We start from the raw sequence: 19,725 nt of genomic DNA, 5'->3' as shown, positions 1-19,725 counted from the left end.
ATTCCCTCTTCAGCATGAGCTTACTCCTAGGAGAGAGATCAAAAGTAAATAGGCCGTAAATCTCCTCTCTGGGAGTTTCGTGGCCATGAAGGAGATGGAAAAGCCCACTTGCATATTCATAAATATTATCACAGGCTTTCTTATCTCCAGTTTATTCTCCTAAAAATCCTATGGATTTCCTATGGAAAAAAAATCCTATGGCTTTCCTATGGAAAAAAAATCCTATGGCTTTCCTATGGAAACCTACTTGTTCTTTCCATAGATTTTTCTCCATCTCCCTCTTTCCCCTAGTAAGTTAGGTAGATAAGCCTCTGTCTTTAACCAGTTAGCTAGCTACTAGCTGCTTCCATATGAATAAGGCTTTTTTCTCCTGTTGTCTTTTGTCAGTTTAATTCAGAGGTCCCTAGGAACTCAACCTAAGAGGGTACAGCAAAAGTTTTTTCTCCTCAAATACTTCATATGCCATGATCAATATAGACCATATACTTGTTAATTTTTATGATTATGGTATCATATACCACAGTTTGTCACATTCTCCTCTTGTGGGGCACGTTGATGTTTCTGATTTTTTATTCTTTTTTAAGTATCTCCTTCCTTTAGGACACTTCCCTTGCGTTCTCTGCTACATAAGATATATACAAACATACAAATGCATAATTATGGAAACATACAAAATTTGCTGCATTTGTTGTCTAGATCTTCAGTCTTGTGAAAAAAAGTAAAACGGAGACAGGCTGGGGCCCGGGACGCTTAGTTGCAGTGTTACATTCTCGCACCTGGACACACCTCTCATCCAGCAACAAAATACAAAGAAACTCTATGGGACTAAAAATAACTGCGCGCATGCGCAGTTGGGGCAAATTCTGGACCCAAAAGATACAAAGAGACCAAAAAAACCCCCAGCTGCCACTTCTGAAGAGTTGGGAGCAAAAACAGGGTGCCGGGAGCAAAAACAGGGTACTGAGCATGCCCCGGGCACCTGGCACCAGCAGAGGGGCGGGCAGAACACCTAAGCCACCCCTCTGGCCGGACCCCTGGTCACAGCACTACCCTCACCCCGTTTAAGGAGCCAGCTCGTCCCCCGTCAGGGAGCAAGCAAGCGAGGGAAACTGTTGCTCGTTCTCGCTGCCCCGCGCTGCTGCAGGGGCCCCAATAAAGCCTCGCCCGAATTGCTCCTCTAGCCTCTAGTCAATTTCTATCGCTTGCGGAAGGCCAAGAACCCTGGTCGGTATCAAAACGAGGCAGTGCTGCCCTCCAGAGAGTCTCTCTTCTCTGTAGAGCTGATCAAGGTACCAGTCATGAACTATTGTACCTAGATTGCTTGAACTCTAAACGTTTATTAACAGCTGCACAAACTTGCGGGGAAATACAGAGAGGTGAGGTTGGTCTGCCCAGTAAAAAGTGGTTGCTTTGATTTGAGCTTCCCTCTCCCAGAGCTTCTTGTGTCGCCAGTTCAGTACACAACAAGTTTGAAGAGTTTACAAGGAGAGTGTGTCACGATTACTGCTTTTCCGTTGTAGCTTTTGGCTTTTAAAATTCAGAAGCACCGTGGAAGCAGGTTTGGTGTTTGAGAGTTCTGCCACAAGTGTGATTTTATTTTAAGTAATGTTCATAGCCTCAGCTTATGTTGTCATTTGGTTCATAATGATGATTATAAACCTCGGTTAAATGATTACCGTGTGAACAGCACCGGACTATAGGACTACAAAAGCCTAAGACGTGGTCCTTAACTCTGAGTAGTTGATAATTGGCAAAGTGAGAAACCCAGACTATGAGTGCTGAGGGACTTGTACATAACCATTGAGAGTCTTGATAATAAAAGTATGCAACACAGGATTTTTGACTCTTTGTAAACAATTCCTAAGTCTTGAGTTTGCTTCTAAATCTTAAAGAAAATTTGGAGCAACTTTTCCATACCCTGGAACATAGGAATAGATTATCATAAATTTACATGAATGCATTCTAGTGGATTCTGAAGACTCCATCATGAGCCAACATAGGCTGGGAAACAAAACAAAACAAGTTTGGGATAATATCAAAGGCCCTTCCATCATTTTCAAATGGCTTAGCTAAGGACTGCTCTCTGTTACTGCCTCTCCGAGCACTGAGGAATGGTTAAAGCCAGGGGAAAAACAGGACTGGCAAAATATTTGCCTGGGGACCACTTCCCAACCTCCCCACCCTCATAATTTGGATTGGCTTCCTCCTACGCCATACTACGGATTCTGATAAAAGTCTTCTCTAGCTAAAGGACTTTACTGTTCTTTGAATTAGAGGATGAAGCTGGCTGTTTGAAACCTTTCTCACTTTCCCTATTCCAAAGAGTTCAGTATCTGCTCAAACAAGATCAGGAATTCAAGTCCATCTACATCCTTAGGGACATGCATATTTTTGAAAGATAAAGGAGGCCTCCAAGAATTAGACATGATTTTTGCTACAACTCTTCACTTTTGCACAGTGCTTCCTTTATAAGAAATAAGGGATCTTCACTGGTTCTTTGCCTTTGTAAAGAAATAGCTGGGGATTTCACAGAAGTTCCTAGGAGTGGTTGGTTTATTCCTAGTTGTTTGAAAAATAGGTGTTCCAGGGTAAGATAATATGCACTGTTAGATAGTGTGCCTAAGTCAGTAGAAGGGCTTCCATTTAAAGAGCTTCCTTCCCATAAGTTTTATCTTATTTAAGAGCTTTAAACCAGAGGTTTTCAAATCTTGTTCCACAGAACCTGGGGGGTCGTTAAACATTTTATTCTGACTTTCTGTTTGTGAGATTGTGGATATCTTTGATTTTAAAAGTACATGAATATATTCTTGTGAAGATTTGTGAATTGATTAATATATTTTATCAAGTACCTACTGGTATACCAGGCACAATTCTGGGGACTAAGGCTATATCAATGAACAAAGCAAATGAAAATTCATGTCCACATAGAGCTTAATTCTAGTGGAAGGAGAAAAACAAACATAATAAGTAAGGAAATTACATAATATGTTAGAAGGTGATAATTGCTATTAACAAAAATAAGATATGGTAGATCAAGAATGCTAGTAGGAGGAACTGCAATTTTTTTTTTTGAATTCTCATAGTTGACTTTATTTATTTTTAAAACATCTTTATTGGAGTATAATTACTTTACAATGGTGTATCAGTTTCTGCTTTATAACAAAGTGAATCAGCTATACATATACATATATTCCCATATCTCTTCCCTCTTGCGTCTCCCTCCCTCCCACCCTCCCTATCCCACCCCTCTAGGTGGTCACAAAGCACTGAGCTGATCTCCCTGTGCTATGCGGCTGCTTCCCTCTAGCTATCTGTTTTACATTTGGTAGTGTATATATGTCCATGCTACTCTCTCACTTCGTCCCAGCTTCCCCTTCCCCTTCCCCGTGTCCTCAAGTCCATTCTCTAGTAGGTCTGCGTCTTTATTCCCATCCTGCCCCTAGGTTCTTCAGAACCTTTTTTTTTTTTTTTAGATTCCATATATATGTGTTAGCATACGGTATTTGTTTTTGTCTTTCTGACTTACTTCACTCTGTATGACAGACTCTAACTCCATCCACCTCACTACAAATAACTCAATTTTGTTTCTTTTTATGGCTGAGTAATATTCCATTGTATATATGTACCACATCTTCTTTATCCATTCATCTGTCGATGGACACTTAGGTTGCTTCCATGTCCTGGCTATTGTAAATAGAGATGCAGTGAACGTTGGGGTGCATGTGTCTTTTTGAATTGCGGTTTTCTCAGGGTATATGCCCAGTAGTGGGATTGCTGGGTCATATGGTAGTTCTATTTTTAGTTTTTTAAGGAACCTCCATACTGTTCTCCATAGTGGCTGTATCAGTTTACATTCCCACCAACAGTGCAAGAGGGGAACTGCAATTTTAAGTTGGGAGGTCAGGTAGGCCTCGTGAGAAGTTACCATTTGAGGAAAAGCTTGAAGGAAGTGAAAGAATGAGCCAAATAGATAAATAGGGGAAGAACTTTCTAGGGAAAAGGAGCAGCTAGGGCAACGGCCATGAGGTGGGTCCGTGTATGTATATTTGAGGTATAACAGGGAGATATGTCTCACTACATTGCAATCGGTAAAGGGGAACATGAGATGAGAGGAGTAGGTTAGGGGTAGAAGATACAGATTGTAAAGGTCTTTGGCTTTTACTCTAAGAGAAATAGGAAAATAGATGAATACATGGTGGGAAGTCTTTAAACAACAGAGATGTATACTTTCAAAAAAGTATCCCCACCTCCTAATCCCATACTTCCCAGACATTGCTGCCATTTTGGGTCATATCTTTCCAAAGGTTTTTCTTTGTGATTACATACATAGATGGGTACATATAGAAATACATAGTTTTGTTTTGTGAGGGCATGTGTGTGTGTGTCTGTCTACATGGGTGCATTTTAACATAAGTGAACTTATATGCCCTGTGTTAATTAGCAACTTGCTTTTTATAATTAATATGTCTTGGAGATCTTTCTTTGTCAAGACAGTACATAAATTTCTATCTCATTCTTTATTGTATAATATTCCATTGTATGCATATGCTACATTTCGTTTAACCATGCCTTTATAGGTAAATATTTAGGTTCTAATTTCTCTCCTTTGCTCCCTTCCTCCCTTCCTTCCCATATTGAATTACTGTTGTCTTAATATTACATTTAATAACATAAAATTACATGTTACATGAAACATGGAACATGGGAGGAATTTGAAAATTAAAGTTTGTGTTACCTTCTTTCAGAAAAGCAATATGTGTTTCCTACATTGGAAACACTTAGATTTACCTCCATGGAAGAAAGGCCTCAGTTACTTCTTAAGCAAGGACTTATCTAATGTTTATTGTTTGGAATAAATGGGAATCATGAGAGTTTGAGCCCAGTAAGTCTGAGCTTTGCTAAGAGTTGACTCAGTCAGCTTACCCAAGTCGACCGTGGGTCTATATCAGTAGGAAGGAAGGATCCAGCGTCCGAAATCTGCGTCTTCTACGCTGGGCACTCTTTTTTCCAGCTACCTACAGCCTGCACCAATATGCCATTCAGCCAGCCCTGTTGTTGGCTCGTGTGTGTAAGTCTCGTCTACCCAACCTTGATGCCAGCCCCTGGAGGACAGGACTGTGCCTTAAATTCTCACAGCGTCGAACTGATCCCTAGAATCATGGTTATTTAGTTTTAACGTATTTTTTTAATTATCCCTAAAATTGTATTTGCCAAGTAAGTTTTATTTGGTTTAGAATAAATCTTGGGATAAAATTTCTGCCGTCTCTATGGATATGTTGGCATTTCTTTTAAGTTTATCATTTTGCACTAGTCTGTTTTCCCCCCAGGCCTTGCCTGTATACAGACAATTGCACTACTAGTGTAATACACACATGCCTTGCTCAATTAAATACCAGGCAGGATACAGGTACCTCTGCTTTGTCCATGCTTACATCACAGCAAAAGGGTCAACTGTGCAATAACTAGAAAATTATCACACAGAATCACAGTAATATCATATAAATAATTTCACACTTATTTATGTTTATGATAAAGAACGGGATGAAAGTTGAATCCTCGCTGGTACCCAGTTGGTGTCAATAAATGCTGTTTCCTCTCTTCTCCCTTCAAAAGGAAATAATTAGCCTTATTTAAAAGGGAGAACACAGTTAAAAGAATTTCAGATATATCCACATATGGCAGAAATTTTATTCCAAGGTTTGTTCTAAACCTTTTCCCTAGCTGGAATAAAGAATAATCTCACACGTATTTCAAATGTGTGAAGATTTGTTGTGTTGTATGATTAAAATGCAAATTTATTTAAAAGAGCTATCTAAGCTAGTGGGAAGCAGCCGCATAGCACAGGGAGATCAGCTCGGTGCTTTGTGACCACCTAGAGGGGTGGGATAGGGAGGGTGGGAGGGAGACGCAAGAGGGAGGGGGTATGGGGATATATGTATATGTATAGCTGATTCACTTTGTTATACAGCAGAAACTAACACATTGTAAAGCAATTATACTCGAATAAAGATGTTAAAATAAATAAATAATAAATAAGCTATCTATGTTATTCTTGGTGTCTGAATTATATTTTCTCTGAGGGGTAAAGTGCAACTACTACCGTGAGGGAGGAGGGATCCCCCAAATTAAAAAGTGATCCTCACATTTAAAAAAACCCTGGAGGAGTTATTTCTTAATGATCAGAGTTTCTGTTTGGGGTGATGAAAAAGTTTTGGAAATGGATAATGGTGATGGTTACATAACATTGTGAATGTAATTAATGCCACTGAATCAAACACTTAAAAATGACTAAAATTTTATGTTATATGTATTTTACCACAATAAAAATGATGAAAAGAAATAGATGGGACTTCCCTGGTGGCACAGTGGTTAAGAATCCACCTGCCAATGCAGGGGACACGGGTTCAAGCCCTGTTCCGGGAAGATCCCACATGCCGCGGAGCAACTAAGCCCATGCACCACAGCTACAGAAGCCTACATGCCCTAGAGCCCGTGCTCCGCAACAAGAGAAGCCACCGCAATGAGAAGCCCGCGCACCACAACGAAGAGTAGCCCCCGCTCGCCGCAACTAGAGAAAGCCTGCACACAGCAACGATGACCCAATGCAGCCAAAAACAATTGTAAATATAAATAAATAAATTTAAGAAAGAAAAGAAATAGATGGAATTTCTTAACAACATCAAAATTTTTTAAACTTGCATTTCATTTCAATAAATATTTATTGACTGCCTGAGCTGTGCTTAGGTATGCACAGTAGAGAGGAAAATCAGGATAGTGACTTGACTTGACTATAAAGAGGACTTCCAGCAAGGCAAGTTCAGTAATCGGCATTTCACGTATCTCATGATATTGTTATGCCAGCTCTCTAAGGAAAGCATTATTGTTACCACCATTTTATGTTGAGAAACCTTGGATTAAAAAACTGGTCACGGGCGGTAAAGAGCCAGAAGCTCTTAGTATGTGTCATATTTTGTCACTTGACATCCTTCCTTCATGTTTTCAGAATATGAAATGCCTATTAATACAACCTTAACTTCCTGTTATACTTCTGGTTTAGAAAAGAGCATTAGAAGGATAGCGTGTTCCAAATATAGCTCCTCTCTTCAAATCTCTAGTGGGCTTTTGCACTGAAACCTAATGCTGTCTGTGTTTTGGTTTCTTTCACTTCCTTTCCAAATCTGTGTTATCTTCCTGCTTGTATTCTTTTGCTAGAAGACAGAGCTTATGAAAGGAGACCCGTTACGTCACGTCTAGCAAAAGACAGGAAGTTTACACAGAGCAAAACTATTTGCTAGAATCGGTTTTTATCCTTGCTGAAGTTGCCATTAGTGTCGGAGATACTGTCCTCAGGATTCTCTTGCATAAAGAAAAAGAGAGAAAAATATCTCTCTGACACGTGAATTTCTTCCTTTTCCTATCCCCTTGCCAGGAACGTCGGAAAAGGATCCCAGGCTGGTTAGAGGCTTTAGGTTGTCAGTTTGAATCCCAGTGATCGAGAAGGAAATGCGGTTAATAACCACCTAACAGTGGAGAAAAAAGGAACTCAAGGAGATTGGAGAACCGGACAGTATCCCACGGCTAGCTTATTTGGAAAGCCTCAGTCTTTCTGGTAGTTGCAAGACGTAGCCAGGGGCTGGTAAGTTCCCTCTCTGATACTTTCTCTTGCACCTTGAGAGCTGGCAGGAAGGGAAGCTTCTGGACTTTAATAGACGTGGATCTTGGTTGAAGTCTCTGTGGGAAAGCCAACAAGAGTCGAAATCTTCTCAGTATCACCTCTGCCTCCCTACCAAGGTGCTTTCCTTCCAACATCACAGATCATAACTGAGGTGAGTTGTTTGTTTTTGTTTTTTTCACATGTTCATACTGAGTGGAGAATCTTGATTCTTTTTTGGCACGTGCTTTTAACAAGTGTGTCAATGAAACCAGTACTTCTCCTACTTGAATGTGTGTATGAATCACCTGGAGATCTTGTTAAAAAGCAGCAGAATTCAGTGGGCCTGAGATTCTGCATATCTGACAAGTTCCCAGGTGACCTCAGTTCCCAGGTTCCCAGGTGACCTGCTGGTTCATGAAACACGAGTAACCACGGCTGACACCCTCTCGGTTTATTGCTTTTGGGGGAAAGGGGTTGGGAGTTGCCGGCAGAATGAAGGTATTTGGCTGAGCACATGATTTATGTAGAGCGCCTGGGAGGAAAGTCAGACACCACTGTGCCCAGGTTGTACCTGCTTTGATGGACAGGCTCAGAGTTTGGGTGGTTGTGTTAAATAGTTCCTAGATGCGGTAAGCCATGTCACCCCAAGCGAGAGAGGATGTTGGTCTGCTCCTTAGATCGCATGGGCCACTTTGAGCAGAGCCAGAAATATTTTTGCAATTTTGGGGAATAAGTATCCACATCATGCCTTAACTGGGGTAGCTAGTGGTCATTTGAACGTTTCAGCTTCAGTTGAAAATCACACATCTAGAAAAATAACTGGTGTAATCCTCCTCCCATTCGGAGGTGAGGATTGTACAGCGTGCGAATCTGTGACGCGGTTTAAAGTCAGCTGGAGTACGGAATATGATTGATGTGTTTTCTCTTCTCGTGTGAGTGTTCCTCTTTAAATTGAGCAGCTCCCTGTCCTAAATGATACATATTTATCAGAAAGTTGCTTTTAATCCGAAAGCCACAAGCCAAGAGGGTGAAAAATGAATAACAGGGAGGGTACCTATTCTGTGCCTCCTTGAGGGGAGGAACAAACAACGGGAGAAGAAAAGGGAAAGAAAGGCAAGTTGTGGCCAGGGAAGTCAGGTGTGCAAAGTGAACACAAGAAACCCCAGCCTGATAATAGAATTCTTTCCCTCACACGCATGGGAGTTTTTCTAGAGGAGTAGCTTGCGTCTTCCTCAGCTAGAAAAATGTGCTTGAGACAGAATAGGTAAATTAAAAATTGCATTGTTTTAATGAACATGCTGGAACTATTTGTCATTGAGTCAAGGACAGTCAGTGGAATCAAAGGTCAGTGGCATGAACAGGCCTGGTGAGGCTCAGTATGAATCCATTAAACCATCCCAGACCGAGGGGAGTTGCTTTTGTTTGAAATAAACGGCAAATAACATTCCTTTCCATTATGGAGCATAATGGGGGTGTTACTTAAAAATTTAACAACTTACGTGGCACAAACACTGACTAATCAGAACAGAAGCTGCTGTAAACAGCCCACACCACAGCAGACCACTGACAGGCAGTAAGAAGTGCGCAGGGCTGAGTATCAGCCTAAGCTAAGTTTTCATGAACTTTTATGGGGGGAGAAATTGTAAAGCTACAGATGAGTTTAGAGACATATAATCATAGTCCTAACCACCATCTGTCAGCACTTTGGCCCCATTCTCTCAGGTGAGGCCACTTCCTTGTCTTTCCAAGCCCAGAGCAACCCCTCATTCTGCCTGTGTATCTCCTGCAACCTTCACTAAAGAAAGTAGGGATCTCTTCAGTCACTGCAGGTGACTCAAAATCCTATCCATTTCCTGAGTAGAAGGGAAAATGCGTTTATTCTTTTGTAAACAGATACAGCAGAAAATGCAGCTTGATCAGCACGCTATCCTTCCATACAAGGCATTGTCACATATCTTACCCTGCTTGATTTTTCACAACCGTCATGGGGTACACGTCAAGGGGATTATTATTTTTACCTGTCAGTGAAGAAACTGAGGCTCCAGTTAAGCAATTTCTGAAAAGTCACACGGCTGGTTAGTAGGTGTGTTGGATTTAAACTTGCCCGTTTGCTGTAAGTTCAGGTTTATCCTGTACTTTCCTTCATCCTGTCAAGCATCCTCTCAAAACCTATGACAACCGTTATTGCTCTCTGCTAGGATTTGTTTGCTTTTCATGTCAAAATTTGAAACCTTTGTGCATTAAAAAGAATCCTGTTTCTACTTCTTCTGTCAAAATTATCTACGTTTGTCATAACCTTTGCATCCCTTAGCACCTCTACTCCCTAGGAATAAGCATTTTAGAGCAGGGCTTCTCAAACTTTATTGTGATTGAAAATCACCTGGGGAGCTTGCTAAAACTCAGATTCCTGGGCCCTAACTTCAGAGATCTGATTCAGTAGGTCAGGGCCCAGGCCTGAGAATTCGCATGTCTAATAGCTCCCAGGTGATTTTAATGCTACCATCCGGAGACCATGCTTTTAGACTACAGGCATAGCTTCGGTCAGTATTTTTAAATAACATATTTGTGGTTTAGTGAGGAGGCTTTGTGTGCTTCACAACAGAGATTATAGAGTCAGAATTCCTGGGTTTGAATATTGATGGCATCACACTTAGAAGCTGTGCGATCCTGGGGGACTTAACCATTCTGTGCCTCAGTTTCCTAATCTGTGAAATGGACACAATGATACCACCTACCTCATATGGTGGTTGTGAGGATTACATGACTTAACAGTGCCAGGCACAGACTATCTCTGTATGTGTTTGCTCTTATTATTTCTAAGTCTTGCTCAATTCATAATTATACTTTATAGTAGAAACACCGACAGCAAGAAGATATTGCGTGAGCAGGTATCAAATGCTGTTCTTCGATGTAGATGTTACCCCAGGACTTAATCATGAGTTAAACATGTTCTTACGTGTGTATAAGTAGATGTCCTGAGCTGTCAGCTAGCACTTCCCACCGAGGGGATGGAGAGCAGATGATGATGAGAAGTTGGCAAGGGCCCGATCACGCAAGGCTTTACATATCATCTTAAAAGCTTGAACTTAACTCTGACAGTGATGAAAGCCATCAATGTAGTTTGAAGCTGGGGAGTGCCATCAGAATTGCATTTTAGAAATGTCTCCTGCTGCAGTGTGGAGGCCAGTTTGGGAAAAGGTTAGACTACAGGCAGAGAGCTGTTTAAATAGACTGTTGCAACCATCATGGAGAGAATTAATAAAGGCTCAAACGAAGGCGGTAGAGTAAAGCTCAGAGCAGGAATCCCATGGTTCAGGTGATGCCATGACTCAGAAAGGAAATGTGATACTGTGTTAAAACTCCTTCGCTTATGCCTCTTCTCTCCATCGAAGCTCCAGGAGGCTGAGGACTGAGCCTAACTTCTATGTAGTCCCAGCCCCTAACTCCTAGTAGGTCTTTGATGGATGTTCGGTAGGTGAATGGATGAGGGAGAATAAATCAAATCTTCCTTGTGGTCAACAAGCGTCTATGTGATCTGGCCCCTGTATATCTCTCCAACCTCATCTCCCTTCTCTCTCATCTTTGTTCTTATCACGCTGGCCTTCCTTAAGGCCTTTGAAAATGCCCAACGGTGACTGCCAGTCCAGAGGGTATCAAACTACTGCCCTTGGGGCAAATTTGTCTTGCCACCTATTTTTTTTATTGAATGAAATATTCTTTAAATTCTGTAGTGCTTCACAGTTTTCGAAAGTTTCACACAGATGATTTCATATATCCCATAATAATCCCCCTTTTTGTAATCCCCCTCCTCCTATATTGCCCCCCTTCCCTCTCCCCACTGGTAACCACTAGTTTGTTCTCTATACCTGTTAGTCTACTTCTTTTTTGTTATATTCACTAGTTTGTTGTATTGTTTAGATTCCACATATAAATGATACAGTATTTGTCTTTTTCTGTCTGACTTATTTCACTTAGCAAAATGACCTCCAAGTCCATCCATGTTGATGCAAATGGCAAAATTTCATTCTTTTTAATGACTGAATACTATTCCATTGTACATATATACACCACATCTTCTTTTTCCATCCATCTGTTGATGGACACTTAGGTTGCTTCTATACATTGGCAATTGTACATAATGCTTCTATGAACACTGGGGTGCGTGTATCGTTTTGGATTAGGGTTTTTGGGTTTTTTTGGATATATACCCATCAGTGGAATTGCTGGGTCATATGATAGTTCTATTTTTTTTTAATGTTTCTTTAATTTTTTAATTTATTTTATATTTATTTTTGGCTGTGTTGGGTCTTCGTCTCTGTGCGAGGGCTTTCTCTAGTTGCGGCAAGTGGGGGCCACTCTTCCTCGCGGTGCGCGGGCCTCTCACTGTCGCGGCCTCTCTTGTTGCGGAGCACAGGCTCCAGACGCGCAGGCTCAGTAGTTGTGGCTCGCGGGCCCAGTTGCTCCGCGGCATGTGGGATCTTCCCAGACCAGGGCTCGAACCCGTGTCCCCTGCATTGGCAGGCGGATTCTTAACCACTGCGCCACCAGGGAAGCCCTGATAGTTCTATTTTTAGTTGTTTGAGAGCTCTCCATACTGTTTTCCACAGTGACTGCACCAATTTACATTCCCACCAACAGTGAAGGAGGGTTCCCTTTTCTCCACATCCTCACCAACTATTGTTACTTGTGACAGGTGTGAGGTGATAGCTCATTGTGGTTTTGCTTTGCATTTCCCTGATGGTTAACGATTTTGAGAATCTCTTACCACTTATTTTTATAAAGTTTTATTAGAACACAGCCACACCCATTTGATTATGTATTGTCTATGGCTACTTTAGTGCTACAGTAGCAGGGTAGAGTAACTGTGACAGAGACCACATGGCCTGTGAAACCCAAAATGTTTACTGTCTGTCCTTTTACAGAAAAAAGTTTGCCAATTCCCTGCTCTAGTCCTTTGGAATTGCTGTGACCTCTGATTTAAAACTACCCTCGGGAATTCCCTGGCAGTCCAGTGATTAGGACTTAGCGCTCTCAATTCCCGGGGCACCGGTTCAGTCCCTGGTCAGGGAACTAGGATCCCGTAAGCCGTGTGGTGCAGCCCCCAAAAAACAAACAAAAAAACCTCTGCCCTCAGCAAAGCTACAGTAATTGAAACTGTGGTATTGGCATAAAGACATACAGACCAATGGAACAGAAAAGAGAGCCCAGAAATAAACTCATATAGGGTCAAATGATTTTCTGCAGAGGTGCTAAGACCATTCAGTGGGGAAAAGACAGCCTTTTCAACAAACGGTGCTGGGAAAACTGGATATCCACATGCAAAAGAATTAAGTTAGACCCTTATCTTATACCATATACAAAAATTAAGTTAAAATGGATCAAAGACCCAAACGTTAAGAGCTAAAAGTGTAAAATTCTTAGATGAGGACATAGGGGAAGAGCTCATGACATTGGATTGGCAGTGATTTCTTGAATATGACACCAAAAGCACAGGCAACAAACAAAAAACTAGATAAATTGGACTTCATCAAAGTTTTAAAGTTTTATTCATCAAAAGACATTATTAAGAGAGTAAAAAGACAACCCACAGAATGGCAGAAAATATTTGCTAATCGTATATCTGATGAGGGGTTAATATCTAGGATATAAAGAACTCTTACAGCTCAATAGCAATAAAAGCCCAACAACCCAATTAAAAAAGGGTAAAGGACTCAAATAGACATTTCTCCAAAGAAGATATACAGATGGCCAATAAGCACATGAAAAGATGTTCAACACCACTAATCATTAGAGAAATGTAAGTCAAAACCACGCGATATCACTTCATACCCACTAGGATGGCCCTAATTTAAAAAAAAAAAAAAAAAGGAAAACAACAAGTATTGGCATAGATGTGGAGAAACTGGAACCTTTGTGCTTTGCTAGTAGGACTGTAACATGGTGTAGCTGCTATGGAAAACAGTTTGGCATCGCAAATTAAACAGAGTTCCCATATGATCCAGCAATTGCACTTCTGGGTATATACCAAAAGAATTGAAAGAGGGCACTCAAACAGATAGTTGTACACCCGTATTCATAGTAGCATTATTCACAGTAGTCAAAAGGTGGAAGCAAACCAAGCATCCATTGACAGATGAATACCACAAAATGTGGTATATGCATACAGTGGAATAGTACTTCTGCCTTAAAAATTTTGGCACATTCTACAGCATAGATGAATCATGATGACATTGTGCTAAGTGAAATATACCAGTTATCAAAGGACAGATATTGTGGGACTTCCCTGATGGCGCAGTGGTTAGGAATCCACCTGCCAGTGCAGGGGACATGGGTTCGAGCCCTGGTCCGGGAAGATCCCACATGCCGCGGGGCTACTAAGCCCATGCAACACAACTACTGAGCCTGTACTCTAGAGCCCGCGAGCCACAAATACTGAGCTCGCATGCCACGACTACTGAAGCCTGTGCGCCTAGAGCCCGTGCTCTGCAACAAGAGAAGCCACCGCAGTGAGAAGCCCGCGCACCGCAACGAAGAGTAGCCCCCGCTCGCCGCAACCAGAGAAAGCCCGCACGCAGGGTGCACGCAGCAACGAAGACCCAACACGGACGAAAATAAATAAATAAATAACTTTATTTTAAAAAGACAAATATTGTGTGATTTCACTTACATGCGGTACCTGTAGTGGTCACATTCATAGAAACAGCAAGTAGAATGATGGCTGCCACCAGTAGGAGAGTGAAGTGAGCAGTTACTGCCTAACACGGACAGAGTTTCAGTTTGGGAAAATGAAAAAAAGTCCTGGAGATGGATTGGTGGTGATGGTTGCACAACAATGTGAATGTACTTAATGTCACAAAACCCTACCCTTAAAAATGGTACATTTTGTGTTATAGATATTTTACCTCAATAAAAGGAAAAAACCCTCCTACCCTCAAGTCTTTGCATGGCTGGTTCTTACTTATTTTTCAATTTTCAGCTAAAGTGGTATCTCCTCAAGGAAACCTCCCATTACTTTATGTGACGTCCTTGTAGGACGTATCACTATCCGAAATGACCTTATTAATACAGTTATATACATATTTATCATCTGGCTTCATTAGAACGTAAGCTTCCTGAGGATGGGGTCTTTGTTATTACAAGGTGTATCCTAATGCTTAGTTCTTGGCACATAGTAGATGCTCAATAAATATTTGTGGTTTAGGGGAACAAAACCTCCTACCCTGAAATGTGTCTCCGCGGCTTGAGAATTATTTTGGGCTGATTGTTTTTAAGAAATAAAAGGCTCAGGACGTCTTTCTTTTTACCTCCCCCATAACTGCCTAAAAGAATTTAGATAAAGGGCCTGGTTCAGGAAGAGCACTACCACCCAAGATATCTATAAAGAATAGGGGCTAGGTGTGGTAGGGGGAAGTTGGCAGGGCCTGGAGACCAAAGTTTTCTCTGCGTCTCATTGTCTGTGCACAGAATAGCAAACGTTTGGTTACCAAACATTTGCTTTTCCATCTCCATGTGAATTGCCTTCCTCCCCTTTGAAGTCCCTACCCCCTTTTCCTTATCTCAGATGGCGTATAAGCCTCAATTGCCTAACTTGTCCTTGGGCCTCATGTTCTTTTAGAGGTCCTGTATGTACATAATTAAATTTTGTTTTTTTCCTGTTAATCTGTCTCATGCCAATTTAATTCCTAGACCAGCTAGAAGAACCTAGAACGGTAGAGAACACTTTTTTCACTCCCCAACTGTTGAATAAACTAATAAAAATAGCTTAGTGAGAAAAAAGGGCTCTAACTGGAGGTTGTGTTAATAAATGTACTCTGTGGGAGGTTTTTTTTTTTTAATTGAAGTATATTGAAGTTGATGTACAATGTTGCATTAATTTCTGCTGTACAGCAAAATGATTCAGTTATACATACATATATATACACACACATTCTTTTCTATATTTTTTTCCATTATGGTTTATCCCAGGATATTGAATATAGCTCCCTGTGCTATACAGTAGAACCTTGTTTATCCATTCTACATATAATAGTTTGTATCTACTAACCCCAAACTCCCACTCCATCCCTCCCCAACCTCTACCCCCCTTGGCAATGACAAGTCTGTCGTCTGTGTCTGTGAGTCTGTTTCTGTTTCGTAGGTAAGTTCATTTGTGTCATATTTTAGATTCCACATATAAGTGATATCATATGGTATTTTTCTTTCTCTTTCTAACTTAACTTCACTTAGTATGATAATCTCTAGGTCCATCCGTGTAGCTGCAAATGGCATTGTTTCATTCTTTTTTATGGCTGAGTAGTATTCCATTGTATATATGTGCCACATCTTCTTTATCCATTCATCTGTCGATGGACATTTAGGCTGTTTCCATGTCTTGGCTATTGTGAATAGTGCTGCTGTGAACATAGGAGTGCATGCATCTTTTTGAATTATAGTTTTGTCTGGATGTATGCCCAGGAGTGGGATTGCTGGATCATATGGTAACTCTATTTTCAGTTTTTTGAGGAACCTCCATACTGTTTTCCATAGTGGCTACATCAACTTACATTGTCCATGGGAGTTTTAAATGTAAAATAGTCAAAAGTTAAAAGTCAAACCGAAAATTTAACTTCAGTTGTATTAGCTGTGGTGGTGGAGTGAGAGGAGTGAAGAAGAAATCAATCAAACGTATTTGTGTAAAGTATTTCCCTTTACTGACTCTGCATATGAACTTCCTTCTCACCCTCCCAATTCCCAGGACTTCAGTAATTCCCCTCTTTCATCTCCATGCATTACCCATCATATACCTGCCATCTATGACTGCTTTCATGCTGCAATGCCAGAGTGGAGAGGTTGCAACAGCAAGGGCATGGCCCACAGCCTAAAATATTTACTATCTAGCCTTTCACAGAAAAAAACCTGCCAACCAGTCTCTTATGTAGATAAAGATAATAGACTAGAGACATTTGTTTACTCTTCTCCAAGAACTTTAATGATATTCATGTAAGTCGGTCTAGAAACATGTATTGAGCACCTACTATATGTCAGGCACAGTCTTAGGCATGGGGGATAGAACAGTGAATGAAATAGAACCCGGCTCTTGTAAAGCTCACCTTCTAGTGGGAGAAGACAGATAATACACAGTAACTAAATCTATATAGTATAGTATGTTAGAGGGTGAGAAGTGCTAGAGAGAAACACATAGTAAAGGAAGGGGTGGTCAAGAAGGCAAAGGGAGGTTTTACAATTTTAAATAGAGCAGAGGAAAGCATTCAGGTCAAGGAAAGGGAGGCAGGCTTATGTCTAGCATGTTAGAGAAGCACCTAGGCAGCCGGTGTGGATGGAGGAATTATTCCTCTCTCTGTTCCCCACAGCCTCACATTCTGGCTCTGTGCTCTATTGGCTGCCGGTTTAAGGCATGTACCCCATGCTGTAGGTCAGCATCCCAACCTTGCCTGGTGTCCCAGCTGGCACTATAATCGAGCCTTCAACATGCCAGTTCACTGTTCTATCAAGCCAGCTACTTCTGCATGATGGGGTATGTAGCGGATTTTTAGAGCATAAACCTATTTCCAAACCTCTCTGACCACACATCTTCCCATGGTCAAAGACAGTATTGTGTGGTATACCATGACAATGGATGAGACATGCTGTAACTTCATGATGGTAGTGTTGGCAGAAGGCTCTGCAGGCGGGGAAAGTAGACGTCTACCCAGAAGATGTAGCCGTCCCTGAGAGCGTAAGGAGCTGTTCCCTTTAGGGTGGAAGGAGTCCACCCTAATCAGCTGCTACTAGATAGCCACCTGTCACCCTGGACAGTGGTGCCATATCAGTGATTTAGTACTGGCTTTGGCTGTTGGCAGATTGGACACAGTTACAGCAGTAGTTATAGCCACTTAGGGAAGCAAACACCATGTTATTAGCGTACACTTTCTTCTATGCTGCCATGGCTACTTTGTATATGGACCCATTGAGCAAGCCCTGGGATGCCTGGAGAAGGGGGCTTCCTGACATTCACAAAATGGATCCTCTTGATCATCTGATTTTTTGACAGCTCCCACCATCATGGATACCCTCTACTGGGTATATACACGACATACAAATATTCTCACACACTTTGTGTCTACTCCAAAAGGCCCATACGTGGTCCGTCTTGTCACCAAGTTTTCAATTAGGTCTTTCTAAGTCCCCAACCAGCTGGCCAATCCAGTAGCCCCTGCCCATGAATCATTATAGATCTTTGTACCCCAGGCCATGAAATAAATAACCAGATATATCCCTCAAAGTTCTGTCCACTTGGAGGGCTTCATTCAGCATGGTCCTCTGTGGTCATGCCTGAGTGGGTTATAGTACAGTGGACATCCACTTTAGTCAGTGTAGCATCATTTGCAGATCTATCTGAGGACTCGACTTGTGCTTTATTCCTTCTGTGAAATGTTCACTGGGAATTCCCCAAGAGGACACTTGTATAGGTTGAGGAAAATGTAGAGAAGTGATAGGAAAAGGTACCTTGGAAGTTGGAGCCAACTGGTCATACATATTAATTGTGCCTTCTGGACCTGCTGGGGCCCGGTCTCCTTTATACTGGTTCCTTATTACAATAAAAATGTTTCTGTGTACATCCAGTTTTATGGTTCATGATGGGAAATTCAGGTTGCATGGTCACTTGGTGTCATGTGGTCATGTGTTTAGTCTCAAACACAAGGGCTAGTAGCAAGCCAGGAGCTGCTTTTCAGGCAGAGAATATTTGTCATCAGAGAAGGCTCTGGCCTTACCAAACCCCTAGAGGTCTGTGCAGTGATAATCCTACTTGAGCTTGTGTCAAAGCTGTATATAGAATCTCTCTCTGCAACAGACACTTCTAATACCATTTAGCCTGCTAGGTCTTGAGCCCAAGTGTCAGGGCAGCTTCTCTTGAAGCCTGGAGGGCTTTCTTGTACCTGGCCCTACTCAAAAATGGTAGCTTTACAAGTTATCAAATGAATGGGTTGCACAAATATTGCATACATCGCCTTCCAATTTGAAAGATTTGGCAAATATGGTGGAGGAAATCTAGAAGTCTCTTTTAACTGCTTCAGTTTTCTTTTTTCTTTTCTTTTTTTGAATTCAGTTAACATTGATTTATAACATTATAAAAGTTTCATGTATACATTATATTTTTACTTCTATATACCCTACAATGTGCTCACCACCAAAAATTCATTTTCTGTCCATCAGTATACAGTTGATTCCCTTTAACCATTTCACCCTCCACCCCCTACCCTTTCCCCTCTGGTAACCACTACTCTGTTCTCTGTATCTATGTGTTGGTTTGGTTTGGTTTGGTTTGTTCATTTATCTTGTTTTTGTTTGTTTATTAGTTTTTATATTCCACATATATTTTTAGGATTCTCTCTATATAAAATTATGTCATCTGCAAGCAATGACAGTTTTACTTCTTCCTTTCCAAATTGAATGCCTTTTATTTCTTTTTCTTGCCTAATTGCCCTAGCTGTGACTTCCAATACTATGTTGAATAGGAGCAGTGAGAGTGGGAATCCTTTTCTTGTTTCTGATATTAGAGGGATAGCTTTCAGTTTTTCACCATTGAATATGATGCTAGCTGTGGGTTTGTCCTGTATGGCCTTCATTATGTTGAGGTATGTCCCTACTATACCAATTTTACTGAGAGTTTTTATCATAAATGGGTATTGAATCTTGTCAAAACCTTTTTCTGCATCTATTGAGATGATCATATGGGTTTTATCCTTCATTTTGTTAATGTGGTGTATCACATTCATTGATTTGCAAATGTCGAACCATCCTTGAGTCCCTGGAATAAATCCCACTTGCTCGTGGTGTATGATCTGTTTGATATATTGTTGAATTTGGTTTGCTAATATTTTGTTGAGGATTTTTGCATCTGTGTTCATCAGGGATATTAGCCTTTAATTTTCTTTTTTTGTGCTGTCTTTGTCTGGTTTTGGTATCAGGGCGATGGCCTCATAAGTTAGGAAGTGTTCCCTTCTCTTCAATTTTTGGGACTATTTTGAGAAAGATAGGTATTAAATCTTCTTTGAATGTTTGATAGAATTCGCCTGTGAAGCCACCTGGTC

The 19,725-nt window shown here is 41.1% G+C and overlaps 1 protein-coding gene across 4 annotated transcripts in view; it reads left to right on the top strand.

The window, feature by feature from the left end:
• ABCG2 (ATP binding cassette subfamily G member 2 (JR blood group)) overlaps positions 1 to 19,725 on the top strand; it is a 155,490-nt gene that overhangs the window by 5,025 nt on the left and 130,740 nt on the right. For 2 of the 4 annotated variants that reach the window (XM_068542426.1, XM_068542425.1), the window contains one exon: positions 7,430 to 7,826. The exons of 1 other annotated variant lie outside the window; for it this stretch is intronic. The gene's annotated coding sequence lies outside the window, so the exon portion shown is untranslated. The remainder of the gene's footprint in view (positions 1 to 7,429; positions 7,827 to 19,725) is intronic. One more of the 4 variants, XM_068542428.1, reaches the window with a different exon arrangement.

Source organism: Eschrichtius robustus, chromosome 4 (genome assembly GCF_028021215.1).
Source record: "Eschrichtius robustus isolate mEscRob2 chromosome 4, mEscRob2.pri, whole genome shotgun sequence".
Lineage (NCBI taxonomy): Eukaryota > Metazoa > Chordata > Mammalia > Artiodactyla > Eschrichtiidae > Eschrichtius > Eschrichtius robustus.
The sequence above is the reverse complement of the archived record's forward strand: the minus strand, read 5'-3'. Positions and strand labels throughout refer to the sequence as shown.